This window comes from Rhinolophus sinicus, linkage group LG14, assembly GCF_036562045.2.
Source record: "Rhinolophus sinicus isolate RSC01 linkage group LG14, ASM3656204v1, whole genome shotgun sequence".
In the NCBI taxonomy this organism is placed as follows: domain Eukaryota; kingdom Metazoa; phylum Chordata; class Mammalia; order Chiroptera; family Rhinolophidae; genus Rhinolophus; species Rhinolophus sinicus.
In genome coordinates, this window is record NC_133763.1 from 38043857 (window position 1) to 38064271 (window position 20415).

The window sequence follows — 20415 nt, forward strand, 5'->3', positions numbered from 1 at the left end:
TCTGCTCTAACGAGTCTTTGTCCATACCTATACCATGGGACTTGGCAGGATACTTCTGCAACCACAAAAGTTAGCTGTTAGACCTAAGAAAAAGCCCACACGTAAAAACTAAAGCAAAGTTACATTATTTAATACTGTTCTTTAGATGGTTCTTAATAGGACCTTTATATTGAATTTAAAATATCCATCTTAGACTCCCAACCATTAAAGCTATTTGGCATCATACTAAGTTTTGTAATTATATAAATAAGTAAAATAATAAACATCAAAAAACTTTAAAGGCTTCTCTCTACATCAAATGGATCTTTAATTTCCCATGGCTGATGATTATTTTTAAAATTTATGATTATTCAAAGCAAGCTTATACTTCTGTTTCTTTAAACATCTTGGCATATCTCAGAAAACAAAACCTATGGTTTTCCAGGACTCTTATAGAAATCCACATAATTTTATAAGATGGTATCATTCGCCTTGTAAGTAAGATGAGATAATGGCAGAGACATTAATGAAAGTGTAAATTTTCTTCAAATTTAATATTATTGTAATATAATAGAAAGAAGTTATTTTTTATATATTAACTACATGAAAATGTTAATTCACAATCAAAACATTTTATTTAAATGTAGCTTTATAGACTATAATATATTGATTTATCATAACATTTCTGAGATTTTAATTAGGTTATTTTTAATGGCTGCTTTTAACATTAATGGCAATTATTGGTCAATTGACTAAACAGAAATCACTTACAAAATTATTTTAAAATGTTAATTAGTTCATAGAAGATAATATTTAATTTAAATACTATTGGATTGCTTAGCAAAAATAGTTTTTAAAAACATGATGAACTATCTCCCCCGACAATTTAAACATGTTATTTTAGTCTATTAAAAATCACAAGAGAAAATTAGTTTCCCTTTGCATACATTTTTCTCTGATTAATTTTTTACATACCATAAGATTTACCATTTTAAAGTGTACAATTTAGTGCTTTTAGTATATTCACAAGATTGTGCAGCCATCACCACTATTTAATTCCAGAATATTTTCATCATTCCAAAAAGAAACCTCATACCCATTAGCAGTCATTCCCCATCCCCCTCACCCACAACCTCTGGCAACCACTAATCTATTTTCTGTCTCTACGGATTTGCCTATTCTGGACATTTCATATAAATGGAATCATACAATATGTGGACTTTTATGTCTGGCTTCTTTCAATTAATATAACGTATCATTACTATATTCCTTTAAATGGTTGAATAATAGTTCATTGTATGGACACACCACATTTTATTCCATCTGTTCATCAGTTGATGGATATTTGGGTCCTTGCCACTTTTTGGCTATTGAGTAATGCTCCTTTGAATATCCATGTACAACTATTTGTTTGGAAATATATTTAAATTGTCTTGGGTATATACCTAGAAGTCCTCGGTCATATGGAAACTCTACATTTAACTTTTCAAGGAACTGCCAATCTTTTTTCTAAAGGGGCTGCACCATGTTATAGTCTGACCAACAATGCATGATGGTTCCATTTCTCCATATCCTTACAATTTAAACATGTTATTTTAGTCTATTAAAAAGTCTTATCCTTGCACACTTGTTATTTTCCATTGTTGGATTATACTCATCTGATTACTTTTTTACTTTCATGACTTCCAAAGAATCGATAAAACTTGAAAGTGGGAGGATGGGAGAAGAAGTCAAAGACGACTGTGAAGTTGTAAGTGACTGGGAGTTTAGGCTGAATACACAGTGTTGAACTGTAACACAGTTTGCTTACCTTGGCTGAGTGAATGAATGAATGGTGTGTCGTTACTGAAAGCAAGGAGACTGGCAAGGAGAGATGATTTCAGGCAAGAGACCAAATTATGAGACTGTTGAAGGCATCCCCTCATTTTCAATAGCATGATGAGAGCCTGGAAATATAGCGTAACAGAGCTTATGATAAGTGGTTTGCAAACTTGGTAGAATTAAAACATGGACTCTGGAGCCACATGGTCTGGGTTTATAATTTTATTAACCATCTGAACTCCAGCATGACTTTAACTCTGTGTTCTTCACCTTCTCCGTTTATAAAATGAGTACTATAACAATTGGATGTGTCTCAGCAAGTTGTGACAATTAAATAAGTTAATACATTAAATTTAAAGTACTTAGTAATGTGGTGATGTGTCTCTCATATAATAAGTGCTACCTAATATTAACGTGACCACATAATTTATTGTCAACCCCAGAACACTTTCAATCTCAAGAGTCTCCTGCTTTGGAAAAATAAATGATCACACTGAGACTACAGGCATAAATAGGTACTGTCTCAGCCAAACTGGAATAGATGGTCTTCTTATCTATGATTATTATGAAACTGAGGTTTCCATGAGTACTAAAACGCCTAGGCATAATGCCAAGAATGGGTGAACAGAGAATACTGTTCCTCTTTCTACAGCCAAAACTTTGGAACAGTTAAACAAAAGTAAAACTGAAATGGGGACATTTTGTTTCTTTAGTAGAGTATTAATAAAAAAAAATACTATGATAATAGGAATGACCACAATTCAAAATTATTTTTCTTTGAGTCTTAATTTACAATTTGTTGTGTTTATATTTTGATAAATTTGCCCCTAGACTTTGTTTCTTCATCTGTAAAATGGGGATGACACATAAGTCTTTTAACTGTTGACGATTAAATGAGATAACATTTGCAAAAGAGCTATTAAAATTTAAAGCCCTATAGAAAATGTAGGCTATTATAATAAACTGTTATTAACAAAAAACTCCCAAATATCCAAACCATTAAAACCATTACAAACTTATTTTGTTTCTCTAATCTATAATTCTAGACTAACTTTTTCAGAAATATACAAGTAGACAGGTAGGACTACTACTTTTAAAAAAGTGGACAGGTAGGACTACTACTATGAAAAAAACCCAGAAAATAGCAAGTGTTTGTAAGGATGTGGAGAAATTGGAACACTTGTGAACTGTTGTTGGGAATGTAAAATGATGCAGCTGCTTAGAAAACAGTATGGTACTTCCTCAAAAAATTAAAAGTAAAAATAGCATATGATCCAGAAACGCTGCTTCTGCATATATATGTGCAAAATATTTGAAAGCAGGATCTTGAAGAGATATATGCACTTCATTGCAGCATTATTCACAACAGCTAAAAAGTGGAAGCAACCCAAGTGTCCATTGATGGATAAATGGATAAGCAAAATGTCATACAAGGAAATACATTTTGCTTAAAAAGGAGGGAAATTCTGACACACGCTACAACATTAATGAGCCTTGAAGACATCATGCTAAGTGAAATAAGCCAGCCACAAATAGACAACTACTATATGATTTCAACTATAGGTCGTACACAGATTAGTCAAATTCATAGAGCTAGAAAATAGAATAGTGGTTCCCAGGGGGCTGAGGGAAAGAAGGAATGAGTAGTTATTGTTTCATGAGCACACAGTTTCAGTTTTGCAGGTTGAAAAGAGTTCTGGAGACAGACGGTGGTGAAGGCTGTACAACAATACATATGTACTTAACACCACTGAACTGTATAGTTAATGTTTCAAATGTTAAATTTTATGTTATGTATATTTTACCATAATAAAAAAAAGTTTTGGGGAAAAATCAATAAACAAGAAATTAAAAGCTTTGATACTTCTTTTCAACTCTTATTTTCCTGCTCAATTAGAACACAGACACACACAAAAATTGTTAGTTAATTCTCCAAAAAGTTGAACAACTGCTAGCTAGGAGGAACTGAAACTGGGAACTGGCCAAACCAGATGGGCAGAACAGTGATAATAATATGGCGGCCAAGTCACTGAGAAGGTGCCAATTTGTATAGAAAAGACATGGAAATGACAACCACTCTGAAAGCAATGGAAAAAAAATCACTGTTCAACAGTGCATAAGAATAGAAGGTAATATAAAGAGCTATATTATAGTAGATGAAGTGGGTTCCTCATCCAGCATCCAATCCAGTGACAAATGTCCAAGTCGAAGAAGAGGGAGTTCAGGATAAGTAAGTTTGGGAATTGGTTTCAAATTCCAGCTCTCCTACCTACTAAGTGTGTCACTCTAAGCATGTAACTTAACCATCCCTAAAATATGAAACACAGGTAATAATATTACCTATGTCATGCGGAGCGGCCTGAGGGGTCTCTGCTCCCGCTCCCCACACAAGAACGCAGGATATGGTGAGGCCAAAAAGGATCACCCACGGAGCCATAGGTAGGGGAGCCATACCACTATGGTCTCACTGGAGGCTGGGTTCACTGGACGTGCAACCTGCTGTCTGTTTTTCTGCCAACCAACCGACGACTCTCCTCCACTCCCCACGGCTCTCCTCTGTAGCCACAGCAGTTACACTAGCGGCCAATTGGCTAATCAGCCACAGCTGACAGCCATCCACTACCCGAGCCAGCACCCTTCCACGTGAGGCCGAGAGCCTGTAAACTACTCTCTGGGGCTCTGTCCCCACAACCTACCTAAAGAATTGTTGCAAGTTTTAAGTAAGATATTATATAGAGAGAACTTAAGTACTTAAAATATAATAAGTGCTCCAAATATGTTAGTTAATAAATTATTAATATCAGCTATAGTTTTTGATGACTAAGTATAACAACTCTAAAATACCATTAATGATTAAAATATACATGGATAATAACCATAATTATCCATCGATGATAAGGGAATAGGTAGAAAAAGTTCAGATTCGGAAATTAAGGACATGTATCAAGATCCAGATTAGTAAGTCAAATCTCCGTTGACTTTGATATTCCTGTAATATATAAAGAAGCAAAAATGAGAGATCTGTGGTGTGGGAATCAATGATTTTCGGATTTTAGTTACTGTAGAAAGTGCTGACATGGGCAAATCATTGAGGGAGAGGGGTGGCTTTGGAACTCAAGAGACCATCTTACAGAATATGATTCCTGTGGGCTTGAAAGGAGGAATGAGAGCAGATGGCAACTGTAAGCAGCACCTAAAAAGGGAGAAAGTGGAAGGAAAGCACTGTCATGCAGGATGGCACGCGGGGTCTCATCTCCTGCTCCCCACATAAGAATGCAGGCCAAAAAGGAACACCCATGGAGCCATAGGTAGGGGAGTCATACCACTACATTCTTACTGGCGGTTCGGTTGGAGAAACAGGAAGCAAGAGCCACACTATCTGCAATCTGCCATACACTTCTCTCTGCCACCCAACCTCACTTGCTAGCTGCAACCCATCGTGCTAACTGCAGTCCGTGCTTGCCAGCTCAGCCACCATCTTCTTGCTAGGCCCCATTTTCTGCTAGCGTAACCACAGCAGTTATATCAGTGGCCAAAGGCTCACTGGTTACAGCTGACGGCCAACTAGCCACAGCTGATGGCCATCCAATCACATTGATGGCCATTTACTACCTGAGCCAGCACCTGTCTATGTGAGGCCGAGAGCCTGGAAACTACTTTCGGGGGCTCTGTCCCCACACTCCACCCCTACAGGCTCTCACCTCACAATCTACACGACAAGCGTCTTCCGCGAGGGGCCCTGTGCGAGGAGCCTGGAGGTGAATGCAATATCCTGGACACAGCCAGGCTCTCTGGGCACAGCCAGGGTTTCTCAGGGCACCACCAGTCCTTCTGGGCACAGCCAGACTCCCTGGACTCAGTCAGGGTTCTCAGGGCACTGCCACTCTCTCTGGGCCTCTCAGGGTACCGTGCTGGAACAACAGCAACTCACAGTCAAGGTGCTTACATATTCTTGATGGCGGCCGGTCAAGACACAGGAAGCAAACATCCACTGGTTCCACTACACGGTGGTACGTTCTCAAGCAGAGTCAAGCGGTCCATTAAATTAGGGATGGAAGGCAATTCCCCATAATCCACAGTCATTCGTGTGGACTGTAAGCCTTACAATCTGTGCCCTCTCCACAGGGCGAGGGCTCCAATCCTCCCCAACCTGTGTGTGAGGGCCTCAGCAAGCACTTCCCAGCCCACAGGGCCGCGATGACCGTCGCTTTCTCCAGCCTGTGCTGGTTGGGGAACCGTCCATGTCTTCCCACCCCTCCATGAGGGTCCAGCTCTCTGGCAGCTGCTCCTCCTGGTCTTCCTGAGACTGAGTGTTCATACGCACAAACTGCTCCACCGCCCTTCGGAGAGCTTTGGCCGGCACCATACCCTGCTCGGTGCGCCATGTGTCATGCAGGGTCTCTGCTCCCGCCCTCCACATAAGAACACAGGACATGGTGAGGCCTAAAAGGAACACCCACGGAGCCATAGATAGGGGAGTCATACCACTATATTCTCGTGGACAGCTGGGTTGGAGACACAGGAAGCAGGAGCCACACTATCCGCAACCTGCCATCCACTTTTCTCTGCCAACCAACCCCACTTGCTAGCTGCAATCCGCCATGGTAAGTTCATTCTGCGCTTGCCAGCTCAGCCACCATCTTCTTGCTAGCCCCCATTTTCTGCTAGCATACCCATGGCAGTTACATTAGTGGCCAATGGCTCACTGGTTACAGCTGACGGCCAACTAGCCAGAGCTGATGGCCATCCAATAACAGTTGATGGCCATTTACTACCTGAGCCAGCACCTTTCCATGTGAGGCCGAGAGCCTGGAAATGGTCCTCCTGGCTCTGTCCCCACACACCTAGAAAAAACTTCATTCACATTGCCGTTTTGCCCAGAATGCTGGTAAAGACGTAGAGATGATCTTGCTAGAGACTGAAGGTGCTGAAGCTGCCACCAGTGTGGAGAAGTCTGTATAGTTTGGGCACAAATTCACTGTGGCAATTGTACTGAAAGTCATGTGAGTCAAGAGGATGATGGCATACTTGAGCCTATTTTATTTCAGATTCTTTTGAATGGAAAATGGTAAATAGAGAAGGCAGAAAAGGTAATTTGTACCTAGGAGTTTTCTTTTTGTAAGTAAAAGCTATCAAAAAAAACTACAAAAAAACTTTTTGTATAGTAAAACTATCTTTCTTTTTATGTTATTGTTATATTAGTTATAGTAACTAGAGATAAATTCTATCATTTTATTAAAGTTTCTAAATCTCTGGCTTACAGTAGTTTTTTAGCTAATAATTGACATATGTTTTTGAAATGCTTACCCCAAAGATGAGCTGTAGACTAAACAGAAACTCATATTGGAATCACTGATTTTGCTTAGCTGAACTGAAGACTTAGGTTTTGGGGAAATTATTACAAGAATAAGAAAAATGCTCCAATATCTGTTGTCATGTATTTCTGGTTCCTCTTTTTAGTTTGAGTTGGGCAGAACATCAGACTGGCAGTTCAGAACTTTTTGGAAACAAAGAATTTGTATCACTAGAAAATATATAGCAAAGGCTGTACTCTCGCTTCTGGGGGATTTGAGCGTAAGGTTCTTTAGGTCTGGATCCAAGCAAAATAGTGAATTGAAAAGGTTTGTTTTGTTTTTCATGATCTCAGTCTGCCCTTTTGTCTCCTCTACGTGAGTTCTTTCCTGCCTGTATCCCTCAGATCAAAGAGAAATTGCATCTAATCAGAAACCGTCTATATTTGTCTCACCATGTCTCCTTTTCCTTCTATAGAATATATATATATTCTATGTATATAGAATATATATATAGAATATATATAGAATATATATATATATTTTTTTTACAAAAGGACCTTAAAAAATAAACTAAAGGTAATTATCTCTAACTAGTTGCACACAGCATAATGTTTGCTGCTTTGAGAGTTCTGAATAGGTATTATTAAAATATTGATTTATATTTTAATTCAATTTCTTGCTTCTTCTAAAACATAACACATTGTGTTCAATGACCAAACTCTTGAGAAACCAATATGTTGTGTATCAATGTTTAAAAACAAGTTTTATTGAAGCAGATTTTTCCCAAGTTTGTCCCTGTAAGTTTCAAAGCAAACAAATTTATTTTAGGGTTTATGTTAAGCAAACACAAAGTAGGTGTTACATTCTAACATATCTCATGGTAAGAATTCTAAGAATTTTTTAATATAATTTGTAACAGATTTGATGAAGCAGATTTTAACATTAATGAATCATTAACATAAGTTCAGAAGTTCACACAAATGTATAAATAAGATTTATAAACACACTTATTATCCATCTATATTAGAATTTGGCCTTCAAGTGCTTACTGGTTGTTGGTGTAGTTTATTGGCTAAAGTGATTATTTAAAAAGTCATTCTTAGTTAGCTAAACCCTCAAGAAAAGCTTCATTTCATGTGGAAAAAATGAAAGATGTCCTTTGGGGTTCCCACAAAATGTTAATACTCTTTCTCCCCATCACCTTCATCAGGAAGATAGCATTGACAGGGGTCTCCTAAGGTTGAAGGGATGATAGGGAGAGAGTGATATGCGTAGTTAGCACTAAGTATGGGCAGGATGATTATGATTTTTTGAGTTTTTCCTGAACTTCATAGGCTGAAGGAAGTCCTGCTCTTTGTAAGTGTTTATGTATCATAGAAAATTCTACCTTGCTTGTATAATCATTGTCTTTACTGAAAGATTGAGAATTATTTAGATTAATGCATCATCCTTGATACAAGTAGTAACCAGTGCATCAGTGAAGATTGTCAGAATGCCCTTTCATAGGAGGCCAACCTGTTGCCACAATACGAACCAAAAACTGAAACAAAACAAATAGGAACAAAAACAACAAAAAACCAAGACACACACTAGAACCTGTGCAGTGAAATATCTCTTAGTTGATCCAAACTGTATTTCACTACATTCTTAGTAAAGCCATAGGTGTCTTTTAGAGTGTGAACCCGCTGAGCATTTTTTCGCAGATGCTTTGCCTCAATTATACTCCACCTGCAATGCAGTGCTGTCATTTTGCCCTCCCCCCATTACCCTTACACACCACATACTTCATACTTCTCTGTCCTCTGAATTCTCCCTCCTCAGAACCTTTCATTCCTTCTCAAAGATTTTAATCTGAGCCTACATTCCTTCTTTAATCTAGCATCTACTAAGTTGACTTTGAAGTTGAGCTTTTCTCATTTAGGCTTTGGCACTTCCAAGGAACTATTTGGCCTCACTCAACTACTTATTTCCTTTCAATTCAGTAATGCTTCATTAAATTATAATAAAATAATTTTAGAAGTTTTTAAAATTAATGTCATTTATTATAGGGTGTGGAGATATGGACAGATATTATAGTTTATAATATCCCCTCCATATTTAGGCAGAGGAGTATCAGTGGAAATTGGCATTAATTATTTTGTGGAATATATTTTCTAATACATCTGTAGATGTGTAACACACCCAAACAGGAACAAACCTTAATAAAGCAGCATTTGGTATTGCTTATCTATTCTACCCACACTGAATACCAGACATTTAAGTGGTTTCTAATGCTCCTACATATATGAACATCTAAAAGAATCCTTTATTTTGGATTTCTTTAAAAAGAAAATGATTAAAAGGCATTATAAAGTAAACTCTATAAATATTACTGAAGTTAATTGTAATTTTGTTTCCTTGATGACGATTGAATGGCATTTAAACCAAACTATTTATTAGATTCATTTATACATTCTATGACTGTAAGACAGTAACTTTCACAGAAATATAGTAAATCTAAAAATCAGAAGAGATTCTTTCTTCCCATTTACACTATCTGCAAAATGCTGACATTATTGTTCTCTGTTCTTTCTAAGAAATGCTAATTTTTACATCTCCTAGCATATCTAAGCAATATTTAAGTGGATCTGAAAAACTATAGTAATGTGATATAAACTATCTACATTTTTTTGATGGTGCCCAAAGCAACATATTTTTAAAGATTATAGACTACAGTTAAAACAGAATCTGTACAACCTGGGCAAGTGACTTCACTTCTCTGTGTCTCAGTCTCTCTATTTTTGGATCATAAAAGGGTTATTGTAAGGATTAAATGCATGTGTTCAGAGTATGGCCTGAGGCATGTTAAGCACTATATAAAAAGCATTCATCAAATAAATAAACATGATCAAGCAAACCCCCTTGCAGACAGAGCCGTGTGATTAGTTACAACTTGCCTCTATCTTAAAAAAATCTTCTGAGCCCGTGAAAGAGACAAATATTGAGTAGACAGAGAGGTAGAAAAAAAGAAAAAAGAAAAATAGGAGAGTGCAATTCACAATATGAGCTTCAAAGGGAGATGGTTCATAGGAACAGACTGTACTTGGAGGTCAAGGACTGAGATTGAGAACAGGTACCTAGACGGGGAGTGGTGATCAGTGGATCACTGGTGGTCTTCTGGTGAGGACCTAATAGATGGATAGAAGCAGATGCCAGGCACTAAGTCTTCTACTGACTAGATTGATAGCGAACAAAGGCAGTAAATTGGATGACTTTCCTTAAAAGTCAGCCCATGAAAGAAAGGCCAAAAGTTTATTAGATTTAACAGAAATGACTGCAGCACAGTGAACAGTACAGGAGAAGTAATCAATGAAGAGAAAAAGATCAGAAATGTAAAAGAAAGAGTAGGTAATGAATAGAACCAGGTCTTGATTAATACAGGAAAGAATGAGACTTATATAGAAAGTTTCACCTTGGACTGAAAAAGAGGTAAATTCTTTTTGAAGTTGGAGGCTATCAGGAGAAAAAGATGAAAATAATAAGGGCTGCAATTAAATTAAAAAGAAGACGTAAGAAGCTTACGCTGGACATCTCCTTCACCCAGAACGATGGCAGGAGACATCTTCACAATGAATGGTGGGGTGAGGGGAAAGATGAAAACCTTAGGGTGAGTGAGAAGCATTTTTGGTTACTAGGTGTAGGAAATGTCTAAAGCATCTAATTAGAAATGAATGTAAATGTTGTCAAGTAGCTATGATGACCTAGCTGTAGTTGGTCTAAAGAGGATAGGTAGATTTCATCTGAAATGTCACTATCCCAGGTAAATCCTTATTGATCCAGCTCCCAGAATATGTTTAATTATTAATGTGTGGTCTCCTTGTGCCCTGCATTTATATAATTATTTTTGCTGTATATATGACTTCCTTGCTAGAGTATAAACTTTTTTCTAGTTTTATTGAGAAAAAATTGACATATATTACTGTTTAAGTTTAAGGTGTACAGCATGATGGTTTGATTTACATATATCATGAAATGATTACCACAATAAGTTTAGTTAGTATCCATCATCTAGTATAGATACAATAAAAAGAAAAAAAACTCTCCTTGTGATCGATGAAAACCCTTAGGATCTACTCTTTTAACAACTTTCCTGTTTATCATACAATAATGTTAACTATAGTCATCATATTTTACATACATCCCTAGTACTTATTTATCTTATAACTGAAACTTTGTACCTTTTGGCAACCTTCCTCCAATTCAATTCCCCTCCCCCACTTCCTCTCTCCAATAACCAGAAATTTGATCTCTTTTTCTATGTTTTTTTCTTGTTGTTGTTGTTTGTTTGTTCTTTATATTCCACATATAAGTGAGATACAGTATCTGTCTTCCTCTGTTGGTTTATTTCACTTAGCATAATGCCTTCAAGGTCCATTCATGTTGTCGTGATGTAGGATTTCCGCATTTTTTATAGCTGAAGAATATTCCATTTTATACACACACACACACACACACACACACACACACACACACACACACGGTGCCAAAAAAAGTATACACATTTTAAGAAAGGAAAAAACAGTATTAATTGTAATACTCAATATATACCAATAACAAAAGATGAATACAAGTCATGTTTGATTTCTGTAATAACAGGAAGTGCTCAAAATTGTTACCATCAGCATCCAGACACTTCTCATTACAGTGAACTATTGCTTGAGTATAGATAATACCTGTTAAAATGTGTATACATTTCTTTGGCACCGTATGTCATATATATAATATCATAATTTCTTTATCCATTCATCCATGGATGGATACTTAGGTTGTTTCCATGTCTTGACTACTGTAAACAATACTACTGTAAACAATACTTCTGTAAGCATGAGGGTTCAGATGTCTTTTCAAGCTAATATTTTCTTTTGATTTAGACATACTTCCAGAAGTAGAATTGCTGGATCATATGGTAGTTCTATTTTTAATCTTTTTAAGGAATCTCCATACTGTTTTCCATAATGGTTACACCAATTTACATTCCAACCAATAGTGAACAAGGATTCCCTTTTCTCCACATCCACTCCAACATTTGTCTTTTTTGATGACAGCCATTCTAACAAGCCTGAGGTGATATCTCATTGTGGTTTTCATTTGCATTTCCCTAATGAGTTATGATTTTGAGCATCTTTTCATTGTACCTATTGGCCATTTGTATATCTTCTTTGGAAAAATGTCTATTCCATTCCTTTGCCCATTTTTTAAATTGGATTGTTTGATTTTTTGCTATTAAGTTATATTAGTTTTTATATATTTTAGATATTAATCGCTTATCAGACATATGGTTTGCAAATATTTTTTTTCCACTCTGTAGGTTGTCTTTCCACTTTCTTAATGGCTTCTTTTGCTGTGCAGAATATTTTTAGTTTGATGTAGTCTCATTTGTTTATTTTTTATTTTGCTGCTTGTGCTTTAGGTGTGATTTCCAAAAAACCACTACCAAGACTCATGTCTAGGAGTTTTTTTCCTGTTTTCTTCTAGGGTTGTAAACATTTTAAGGGCTTCTTTTTGTTCATTTGTACACACATATTCAGATCTGGCACATAAAGGATATTGAGCAAGTTTTTTTTAAATAAACACCTTTTATTTTCTGGAAGTACTATGTGTTTGAAAAGAGTTTACCCTAACTTTGTGGCTTTAATTCAAGTTAAATATCCATTCCAACACAAGCAAATTAATGAAACCTCTTTGCTAATCTGTCTTACATTTATTCACATGTCCTTCAATCATCTATCCTGCTCTTTACATCTCATTTGTTTCTTGTTTGGAGTCTACAATTATCCCTTCAATTAGACCATGACAGAACTTCTTTACTGATATTGCAATTATCCTTGAGTGCAATTCTGTTTTAGATGGGCATCCCATTTTATTTCCTTTTCTGTCCCATGTAAGTCTAAATGTCCTGAGGAGAGCAGCCCAGGGTAAGGCAATCTACTTCGCTAGCTCTTCTAATAGATGAACACTGGGTTTGGCAATAAAGATAAAAACTGAGCAGGGAAGAAAAAAGAAATTATGTGGCTTATTAATAGTCAAGAATTACCTACTTTGGTGCAAGAGAAAGTCTAGAATGTGAAGGAGTCAAGAGGTATACAAAGTTGGGCAGAAGCTGAGATATGCCAAAAGATAATTGCCCTTCTGTAAGAATATATATAGGTGGAGGGCCTAATTACTACTTTCTTTGAACATTTATTGAATAACCACTATAATCCATGGTTGCCACGAGGAGAAAAGGGAATAAGTTTAATAAGGAAATAAAATTTTAGATTAATGCAGAAACTTCAGGCCAACATTAACATTTTAAGATGAATTTTACAAAATTAGTGCGTGATGGAGAATGTATCTGTTTCAAGTATTGTGTTTATATCTTTCTTTTTTATTCTTATTCTTGATTATGTTCACCCAAATATATGCAGGGTATTTCTTCAGTGATTACAGAGATTATTTATTCAGTGATTTATTTTATTTAATAAGCTCTCATATAATATTTGTTATGTGGTGGGCACTCTTTTAAATGCTTTACCAATTGTTACTTATTAAATCTTATGACTTAGCATTTAAATTTTCCTGGTAACTTATGTGAGGATACTAAAGAGTGACTCTCCTGGAACACCCTGTTAATAATTTGATTTAAACCAAACATACTAAAAATAAATATATTTGAGTAATGATCAAATGCTACCATGGTGGAAATATTGACATTTATCCATATTATCAGTTGCTTTGATTCTCTTTTGGCACAAAAAGGACACACATGAATAGACTTACCCATTAATTTATTCATTTATTCAATGAAATTTTACTGAGTACTTGCTATGTCAAGCAAAGTGCTCAACAATTTTTTAAAAAGGAGTTATAAATAGAATAACTTCACATTTAAAAAGTTTATAATCTGGGAAGGTATGTTGTGGCAAACAATTCAAATAAGACAAGAAATCAAATAATGACATGTAATATATGGAAGCTTGAAAAAAAATTCTATAATAAACATTAAAAACAATGCCCAGGGTGGATTGTGTATGACTCCAGAGAAGGAAGCATTTAAGCTAAATAGGTGTTATTTTGGTGATGGAAGTCCTTACTATTACACAGGCCAAGAGGGTGTAGAAAAATGGATAGACTTCAGCTGGATCAAGATTTTCCTGGGCTAAAATGATGTGCTAACAATTGTTAGGGGAAAATCATTTGCTGAACTATCAAGAAAATGCAGCCTCTCCAGTAAAAGGAAACTCTGTCTACTAAGTAGTTTCCAGCTGCAAAATTGTCTACCAGTTCTACATTTTTTGTTTGTTTTACTGTTTCTGAACTTTGATTGCTGTAAGAACTAGAAATATATTTCATCTCCAGCTGGCAATAAAGCTCTACCCATTTTCCAACTTGGCTTGCTATATTCTTTCTTAATGAGTCTACCATAGCTCACTCTCCAGAGCCTCTAACTGGATCAGAAATTAATTGTTAGCTAAAGGCGCAGCAGAACACCACGGGGTCTCTCCAGCTTTTGACAATAGTTACTATTTCATTTCTATTCCAAGTAAGAGGTGTCTTGAAAGATTAAATAATAGATCAGCCTTGAAAACCCATGAAACTTGTTTTCGTCTCTCTACTTTGTCATAATAAAAACACTCACTCTGTTCTCAAAGAGGGGATAGAAAAGTGGAAGGTCCCACAACTTTGGCCTGGTATAATCAGAAAACAGCAATCATATTTTTACAGATCATACAATTTTTACAGATCATATTTTTACATCATACAATGTTTTCTCAGATTTCAGCAATAGTTGTTGGTCTAAATATTAAAACTACTAATAAATAAAGTTTTGAATGAGGAAGCTGTGATTAGCTGGGTTGCAAGTTCTGAAATTTTGTAACATTTGCTGCTCTTATAACAATAACATATGAATGAAAAGTTTCTTCTATGCTTTCAGAAATGTTGTTAATCTTGCATTCCATATAAGCAGGTCTGGTATTAATAATATGCCAAAATAGACTAAAGATACCATCTGAATAAATGTCTCAGGAAAAGTTTGTTATAATAGATAACTATAGCCTCATTTTAAGAAAAACATAAGACAGTGTTTGGATTTGCTTGTATTTACCATAATTAAGTGACTATCTTCCACGTAGTTAATGACAGTAGAAGAAATGATTATGCACAAACTCGTATATAACTGTACCATTTTTCCTTATTTAGACACCCAGCGAAAAAAAGCTGTTGTCAAATTATGTCATTTGTATCACCTATAGCAAGCAGTTAAATAGGTACACAGAGGAGGTCAGAAATATTAAATGAAAGCTGGCCATTGGTGTGGACATGTAATCTTGCCTTGGAGAAGTACAATGTGGCCTTGGAGAATGGCTTTCACCTTTACAAATAGTTTCTATGCATTTTTCTTCCATATGTAGTTGAACATTACATATAGACTATGGGTGCTAGTGGCATTTTTAAATAATAAAGAAGCAAGTTATAAAGAGTGTTTTTACCTTTTTTTGCACATTAGACTAAATGTAGAAGATGAAATATTTCAAAGCTCATCTCAACAATACTTCAGACTCCTGCAATCTGATTCATTAAACCAAGCCGAACAAAGCCCAAGTTATTTACTAAAAACAAAACAAAAACATACAAATCAGCTTGGATGTCACAGCAAATTCAAAGGGCTAATGCAACACCCATGGAAATTAAAGGTGGGCATGAATGATCAATTGGCAAGGAAGCTTGCATTGAACACATGGAGCAGTTTTAGTTCACATCCTTTATAGCTTTTAAAATTTCAAACTTACTCATAGGAGTACAGCATATTAGCTGTACCTAACCTGATTAAACACATTTTGAGAATTTTAAATTTATATTTAAAATAATTTCTAATTTTTTGTTGTAAGGGAAGAAAACTTTCTTATGCATATAGCTATGAAAAGTTCTCCCAGTTGGTTTTATTTTGTATGTGTTACACTTAACAAGCTTGTTTCCTTCAAATTTATTAACACCAATTACATAATAGGCAATCAAATATATAAGATTAATGCTGAATGAAGTTTTCAAGATTAAGTAGCTACTAATCAATAGAATGAAATATTGGGCCTCATTCTCATACCTACTGGGGAAATGAAGAACAAGAGATGAATTTAAAAATAAAGAGAGACAGAAAGTGAGAGAGACAAAAAGGAAGAGAGAAACGGGAGAGTACCAGAGTTCCAAGATCTCTACGGCAAGTGTCAAATTAATCCATGTATTGAAAGGAGGCCTGGTAATAATTTGCCAGGGCCCATGTATGTGGTAAAGCAGTAAACCAGGGGCAGAATTGAGATTCAGCAGGGATATCACAGTTTTTATTAGACATTTGCAATATTTTGGTAATTTTTTACTTTATAAGTCTTGATGGGAGACAAAGATTACCTCTCTTTAGAAAAGCTGAACATTCTGGCTTTCCCAGCTAGGGTACAGCTATGTGACCTAGCTCCATAAAGTATCTAATTTAGGCTTATATTTGGACTAGGCAGTTCCCTCTCTCAAAATTCTCTCTCTCTCTCTCTCTCTCTCTCTCTCTCTCTCTCTCTCTCTCTCCCTTGCCCCACCCCCCATCTCTGTTTCCCCAACCTACTGCAGTAGCAATTTCTACAAGGCCAGATTCCTTGTGCATAAGGTTTTGTGATTTATTTTTTAGCTGGGAGCTCACATTCCTTGGATCTTTGTGGGAATATTTTGAGGCCCTGGTAAAGGATGTGTTCCTGAGAGGTTACAACACAGACTGTTTTCACAGACACAACCTTGGTCATAATACTCTGGGAACTGCCGAGAAATCAGTTTGACTAGGCTGTTAAATCATGCCTTAAATAGGCTTGTATTTAAAGAGCCATTAGCATGTCTTTTCGGCACTTGTGATGCTGATTGGTGATCCTTATTAAAGGTCTAGGATTAGGCTTATTTAATAGTATTCAGAGGTGGGAACGAAAAATATTAGGCAAGTGGAAAGTATAGTTGCCAATATGCACTTTCCTACTTTTAATGGCATTTCAGGCTTATCTAAAGCCTTTTCTATACTTGGTATACACTTAACAGCACTTTTTTTCCTTCAGTGTGACTTCAAATTGAATCAAATGTAAACTCTTAATTGAAGATATTTGCCCATGACTGTGTATCAGAAACCACAAATTCATATTTCATCCTCTTTTAAGAAACACATTTTTGGTATTTATCTTTTGATGAATGTGTGTGAGAATTTATTTTGGTTATTTGCTATGCAAAATTTTCATGGTTAATTTTTATTAACAAAACTTTTTATTTTAGAGACGGTCCAAGACAGTGGAGTAGATAAACACTGTACTTACTTCTTCCCATGAATACATTAAAATTACAACTAAATTTTAGAACAATCAACCTGGAGAACCATCTGAAGTCTAGCTGAAGTTTTATACCTGAGGATATAAAGAAGCTATGTGGATACTGGTAGGAAGGGCAGAGACATGGAATGGGCCGACTACAAACCTTAATGTGGCAGTTGAGAATTGGGAGGAATATCTTAGCAGCAGAGATTTTCCCCAGGGGAACGAGGAACCCCAACCCCACACAAGGCTCTCCAGCCCAGTGTATTTGTGCCAGGAAGAGGAGTCCCCATAACATCTGGTTGTGAAAAATAGTGGGGATTCTGACAATCAGGGTGGGACAGAAGGCTGTGGGAAGCCCAGACATTCTCTTAAACAGCCTGTGCAAAGACTGTCTCACTCACAGGTACTCACCCTGGGCTCCAGCGGAGGTACGGTAATTTGGACGAGGTCAGAGACAGAAGGGGAGAGACTGAGTTGTGTGGTTTTGGAAAGAGTACTGCTGGGACAGTAGTGATTTTCCCTATGTGGTGTCCTCTTTCTATGCAGCCAGTAGTCAGGTTTCATCTTTCCTATGTTGAGTCCTCCCCCCAAACCCATGGCTAAATCTGACTCAGAATTGGTCTGCTGAACTCTGCTCACTCTATCCTGGTGACTCCCTGAGACCTTGCCTCACCCAACTTGTATAGAGATGGAGGCTTTAAAAGTGGCTGAACCTTAAGGTAGCTGGCAGGTAGCAGCAGGCTCTGGGCTATCCTGACTGGTTGCAGAGCTAGCCCAGGCCCGGTATTGCTGCCAGCTGTCCTCAGTTCACAGAGTGACCTCTCCCACATGCCTCCAGGCTTAGCACAGGCAACAACAAACCATGGATCACTTTGTCATTCCTACCAGGTAGTCCCCAGCTGGTCATAGGCAGTGGCTGACCCGGAACCAGAGGCCCAGGAACCATATACGTGGAGGTTGGCTTTGGAAAACAGCAAAGCATCACATAATTAGGCCCAGAAGTAGCACACACAAAGGGCAGTCCCATCAGGCATGAGAGACCACTGGGGAGAATTGCACTGTAGGGACAGAGCCAGGAGTGCAGTTTCCAGGCTCATGGCCTCACGTGGAAAGGTGCTGGCTCAGGTAGTAAAGGGCCATCAACTGTGATTGGATGGCCATCAGCAGTGGCTGGTTGGCGGTCAGCTGTAACCATTGAGCGATTGGCCACTAATATAACTGCTGCGGCTACAGAGGAGAGTCGAGGAGAGTAGAGGAGAAGAGTCGAGGAGAGTGGAGGAGAGTCGTCGGTCGGTTGGCAGAAAAGCGGACAGCAGGTTGCACGTCCTGTGAACCCAGCCTCCAGTGAGACCATAGTGGTATGACTTCCCTACCTATGGCTCCGTGGGTGTTCCTTTTGGGCCTGGCCACATCCTGCGTTCTTATATGGGGAGCGGGACCAGAGACCCCACAGGCCGCCCCACACGACACCTGTGTTCTTGTGCAGGGAGCAGGAGCTGAGACCCCGCTTGACTCCCCGCACGACACCCTACACACAGCAGCCTATAAGCTGTGGATGTGGCCAAATCCCATAACCAGTCAGCCTGAGGGTCAATCCCACCCACTAACATGCCAAGAGCAATAAAGGCACAACTATAACAGGAGGGCACACACAACCCACACAAGGGACACTCCTGGAGCACCTGGTGCCGGTGACAAGGGACATTGTGCCACTTGGCCCTACAGGGCATCTACTATATAAGGTCATCCAGCCTAAACTGGGAGATGTAGCAGATCTACCTAATACATAGAAGCAAACACACAGACACAACCGTAATGAGGAAACACAGAAATACGTCCAAAATTAAAGAACAGGAGAAAACTCCAGAAAAATAACTAAATGAAACAGAGGCAAGCAACCTACCAGATACAGAGTTCAAAACAATGGTTATAAGGATTCTCAAGAAATTAGTGAGAACTCCAACAAAGAGATAACAATCATTTTAAAAAGGACATAGAAACCATAAAAAAGAACAAGTCAGAAGTGAAGAATACACTAACTGAACTAAAGAATACACTAACCAGAAAGAATCACCAGCAGGCAAGATGAAGCAGAGGATTGAATCAGTGATTTGGAAGTCAAGGTAGCATGAAACACCCGATCAGAACAGCAAACAAACAAACAAAATAGAATTTGAAAATAAGGTTAGTTTAAGAGACCTCTGGGATAACATTCACATCAGGAGAAGAGAGAAAGTAAATGATTGAGAACCTATTTAAAGAAATAATGACTGGAAACTTACCTAAGCTGGTGAAGGAAATAGACATACACACCCAGGACGTACAGAGTCCCAAACAAGATAAAGCCAAACAGGCCCACACTAAGACACATCATAATTACAATGGCAAATGCTAAAGACAAAGAGAGAATCTTAAACGCTTAAACGCAACAAGAGAAACGCAATTAGTTAACTACAAGGGAATTCCCATAAGACTGTCAGCAGAGTTCTCAACAGAAACTTTGCAGGCCAGAAAAGATTAGCATGAAATATTCACAGTGATAAAAAGGAAGGACCTATACCCAAGATTCGTCTACCCAGCAAAGCTATCATTTAAAATTGAAAGACAGGTAAAGAGCTTCTCAGAAAATAAAGCACTAAAGGAGTTCATTACCATCAAACCAGTATTACAAGAAATGTCAAAGGGACTTCTTTAAGACAAAAACATAAAATAGAATAAAATAAAATTAAAAATATGAATAATAAAGTGGCAAGAACTGCATATCTATCAATGATTATTTTCAAGGTAAATAAATTAAATGCTCCAATCAAAAGATAGGGTTGGGCTGAATGGATTAAAAAAAAAACACAAGACTCTTACATATGCTGCCTATAAAATCAAAAGACACACACAGACTGAAAGGAAAGGGATTGCAAAAGGTATTTCATGAAAATGGAAACAAACGAACAATATCTGGGGAAGCAATACTT

At 37.2% G+C, this 20415-nt stretch overlaps 1 long non-coding RNA gene across 2 annotated transcripts in view; it reads right to left on the bottom strand.

Annotated features, from left to right (window-relative positions):
- Positions 1 to 1795: 1795 nt before the first annotated feature.
- The window catches only part of LOC141568678 (uncharacterized), a 201321-nt gene continuing 182701 nt past the window's right edge, over positions 1796 to 20415 (bottom strand). For both annotated transcript variants that reach the window (XR_012491881.1, XR_012491880.1), the window contains one exon: positions 1796 to 1925. This is a non-coding gene — a long non-coding RNA (uncharacterized LOC141568678). The remainder of the gene's footprint in view (positions 1926 to 20415) is intronic.